Consider the following 5,000-nt stretch of genomic DNA (forward strand, 5'->3'; position numbering starts at 1 on the left):
CTGTGTGTACCCCCCCACCCCTGTAGCATAGTGCTGTTCATGTGAGAACTGTTGGGTCTCTCTCTGTAAATACCTATTCTAAAGAGTATGGGCTAGACCTGCTCTATATGAAAAGTGCCTTGAGATGACTTTTGTTGTGATATGGCGCTATATAAATAAAATTGAATTGAATGTTTAGCAAAATTTATTACAAAACTGGAGGCAAATGGAGACTGCTAGCCAAGCTCAATCAAAAAAGAATAGAAATACTCCTAACACCTTGAATCTCTTTATAATAACACATAAAATAGAAAAAGGTCATTGTGGCTTTCGAAGCAGTAAAGTTGAAACTGTTTCTTGACCAACAACTATTTGGTACAATGGGGTTGCCAGCTTGTCATAATTCTAAGCTAAACCCAGCTAACTATTAACCATCAGTGGTTGCTAGTTAACACAATAAAATATATATATCATTGGGAGGTATATTTTTTTTGGACATTTGGCAGGGCTACACTAATGGTTGCCTCCTACTTTCACATCCTGGACCTGTGTACTGGATACACAGATTAAACTGACTGAAAATGATTCCCTCAAATGTTTTTAATGTTTCATTCAATGCTAAACATTTAGTTTATTGCTGAATAAAAATGTGGTGTTCTAAATGAGATCTCTAATTATCAATCATCACTTTACACCACTAAACAATTGACATGTTTTTTCCTAATTATTATAATTTTGGTGCATCAAAGCTGAGGTTTTACTTGTGCTGAGGACAGAGTCTCCTAGTGAGAGACAGAGGTCAGGTCAGGACACTTGTGTGTTGAAGTGGACTCTTTTAGTCTTTCAACAGCGCCTTTTTGTGTTTTGCGAATGGGGATGTGAAGGCAAGTAAAATCTACTCCAACTCTGGCGTTATAGATGTCCCAGAACAGTAGCTAAAATTTCAATAAAAGCTATAAAGATAAAATCAGCAATAAAATTAGAAATAAGCACTACTGGTTAACCATACTTGGGACATACACTGAAAAGTGAATTATGGCAATAGGTTATTATCCTTCATTAAAAATAGATATAAACCACAAGAAAAATTCACTCGCACTTCACTCTTGTTTTAATACATTTTAATAAACTTTTCCTTTAAACTAAGTTTCTTTCCCATATAACCACAAGCTTTCCCTAATGTTAATCATTCTGTTCTTCCCATGTGCAGATATTGTAACGGGGAAAACATTTCAGAAATAATATTGTAGAAATGTTTGTATGTTGTATGCATACATGCACACACACATAAATATATGCATGTGCATGAGTCTTACAATTCGTCATCACTTCTGTGTCAAACATTCTTCTCCATGATAATACAATACACAAGTACACCACACTCACAGATTACACCATAGCAGATCTCCAATTAATTCTTCTATGAGAACTCTTCACCCTGAAACGCAGGGTCACTGACCAGAAAAGTTGCAGTGATGGAAATAGCTAGTCAACTGCTCTCTTTTTCCTGTTACTATCAGTGTATTTTTTCTTTGAAAAAAATCTATTTTTTAAAAAATGAAAAGAGAGCAAAAGAAAAAACTGAAATTACAATAGTAGAAGCAGCATGTCAATGCTCTGGCAGAAGGCCTTCTCATTATCAGTATTTGCTGTTGGCTTGCCAGGAACCAACAATATCACATCATAAAGGTTCAAAGCTACAAACACAGCTTCATCCATTCACCATGTGTTTCAGCCATCTCAACGCACAAGCATATGAATCATTAACTAGCTCTATGTTGCCATAGAAAAGGCTGATAACATCCAATAAAGCCATTTAGTGTTTCTCCATCACTCACCTGTTGGCCTCAAATCTGTTGGCATCTATTGTACTTGATGGATGGCTGTATAAATATAGAATGAGACATGAGGTAGGGGTGAACTTTCACTAATCTGTAGTTATTCTAAAAACCTGCCATATGCTCTGGAATTGCTTGTTTCCCATGATTTTATAGGCAGTCATGCATGCACATATACAGTGCAGGATCTTGGGTAAGTGCAATTGCTTGCACAAACACACTGTACTCTTCATATCAGCTTTACTGTTGCTGGAAACCCTCCAATCTCAACCTCCTCTTCTCAGTAACCCCTGTCCAGTAGTGAGTCCTGCTGATTGGTGATAGGGCTAAGGACAAAACCTATTACTGGTTTCCCTTCAAACCTCAAGGAACAGCACCAGGGATATTCTTTCAGCCCTCAGTGCCCTATGTTCATACAGAGCCAGCCCTATATGTTCATAATGGAGGGTCCTGCAGGTCACAATAAATGCCTTTTGACAATGTTCACTGCCAACGCAGGAAGTAATATGTCCTTTATGTAGAGCTTTAGAAAGTAACAGTGGTGAGGTCAGGGTGGTGGATGTACTGCTCCCAACCTTCAAATGTTGAGACCACAGTTTGTGTATTGTCACAAACATGTCACGCAGAACAGATACATTTCTAGTCAGTCCAGCTGGTCCCATCAGTTCAGCTATCTTCATAGCTACACACATGAAATTGCCAGCCAAAGCATAAATTTACACTTTTTACATTGTACAGTGTATTTTCCCACTTTTAACACAGTGACAGGGTATTGGGCTCAACATAGGACGGAGAACTGGAGCTTCTGCTCTAAAGTAGTGGTTAAATGGTACTACAGCCGGTGATTAAGATGTCAGTCAATTGAGTCTGTGTTAATATAGATTAGTTTGTGTGTGTATTTTGTGTGTGTGTATAAAAAGAACTCCATAAGCCAGCAACCTCACTTCATAGTACAGGCCCTTGGTCTTATTTTAAAACAAGAGAGCCACAGCTCAGCCCTGCTTGTCTTGGGTTTCTTGACAGTGTACTACAGTTAGTCTTTGAAAATAAGGACAAGAAAAAGGAAAAATTAAAAGAAAATTATTTGTAAATGAGCACACCAGCTGGTAACAGCAGCCTTTAAGGACTCTAAAACCAGGTTTATATATGAACATACATTCTCCAGAGTTTCCCTTTTATATAAATATGAACAGGCAATGTATCTGTGTGAGATGTGTTCTCACCTCCTGGAAATATTCCATTTGGTTCAGGTGAGTGGTGGCATCTGGGTGGAGCGTGCAGGAGACCAGCACAATTCAATGGCGTCATAGGAGTGAGGATAGAAATGTCATCAACAGGCCCACTTGCTATGACTTGCAACATTAAATTGTATTTAAAACTGCTGTCTAAATGTACAGCCACATGTCACCATTCAACTGCAGGCTGTCAAGGTGGTGTCCAGCACACAATACAGACTTTGTTGATAATTGGAAGACTCTCTGGGGAGGACCTAGGTTGACTTAGAGAGGATGACAGTCATCACACTTTGGATAGAGCAGCTGTGTTTTTATCTGACAGCCAAAGCCAAGGGTTGAGACCATGAAGCAGAGCTGTAGTCCCTACATGCTAACTCTGTGAAAGCCTCCAGTTGATTCAAAAGCACAAGTATTTACTCTGTATTGACTCCCTGTAAAATCCAAATAGAATTGAAAAACTTTTTTCAAAGTCCTTAATGACCAAGCTTCATTTTATCGTGAAGACCTCACAGTACCCTATTACACCAACAGATCACTTCACTTTCAAAATAAAGGCTTTTCTTTTTTCAGGCTCTTCTTCTGTGGAACCAGCTCCTAATTTAGATTCAGGAGGCAGGCACCACATTTAAAGTTAGACTTAAAAGCTCATTTTTTGATTGCCTGGATGAGGCTCAGGTTGAGCCCTGCTATAGGCTTAGCTAGGTGTTCCTGTCTGTCCCCTCTCTCTCCGTCCTCATTCTGCAGGTATCTCTGATTTAGGCTTGGATAAAGACCAGAGTGGTGATTGGCCTGTATGTCAATCAGTGATTGACTGGCTCACTGGACAATCACAACCACCTGTCTTGATATGGGTCATCAGACAAGGCACTAAACCTCCACATTGATGCTTGACCCTTGGTGTTGGGGTAAAAGAGGTTTGAGATGAAAAAGAGGTACATAGAAAGGAGTTAGTCAAAACTGTGTTCGTCTATGTGTTACTAAGCCCCATTGTCTCTGGTCACTTGGTCTTTTCACGATTCACTTGAAACCCAGAGGGCCCCTCTTCGTCCTGACAGGGTCCTGACAGGGCTCTGACCCCAAACCACTGTGTTCAGAGTTCTAGTGTGTGTTTGCATCCAGATCCTCTAAGTTAGTCACACTAGTATAGAAGAAAGCTTGTAGCAGGTGGCTGTTTGCTTGCCTTTTTCACCCTACATTTTTTAGGTTAACACATTGCACTTTTAGCTGGTAATATGAAGTTAATGCTCCTCAGTGCCATTGATGACCACTGGGACGAAATGCCATCAGAGGCTGTGACAAGATTTCACCCAGTCTAGTCTGTAAGAAGCTTTACATAGAATGAAAATCAACCTCTAACCCTAACCTTGTAAGTTCCCAATCAACCCACTCACTCCCCAGAGAACCACCCAGGGTTATGAATCACTCCTCCCAAAGGGCCAAAATCTGGTGTCCCCCTAAAAACCAAAACCTCACAAGAGCTATATTAGCACATTGTACATTTAACTAATTCCTAAACTAATGACATGCAAGTAAGAGAGAAAGAGAGAAATGAAGTGGCTTATTTTCAAAATAAGAGTACAGGTATTACAAAATAAATAAAACAGGTGCTTGCATACAGAAACATGGCCTAACCCTACATGCAGATATTTATATTTACATATAATAGCAACAAACAGGAGTATTGAACGGGCCCTCGTACCCTGTGCCCGTCAGGGGACCAGCGGTCGCAGGGCCGCTGTATAAAATAACTTTGGCATGTCATGTAGCCAGAATAAATTCCGTTACCAAAGCAATTCTATTAAAAATTAAGAATTAACACAGTTCATTAGGTCTCTAAACACTGCAGCCACAGCTGTTCCATATACATCATTTCCAGCAGAATCATCAATATTAACTAATAAAATGACAAAGACATAAACAGTAAAATATCGGTAAAATGTATTTTACT

The sequence above is a fragment of the Lates calcarifer genome, linkage group LG4 (assembly GCF_001640805.2).
Source record: "Lates calcarifer isolate ASB-BC8 linkage group LG4, TLL_Latcal_v3, whole genome shotgun sequence".
Classification (NCBI taxonomy): domain Eukaryota; kingdom Metazoa; phylum Chordata; class Actinopteri; family Centropomidae; genus Lates; species Lates calcarifer.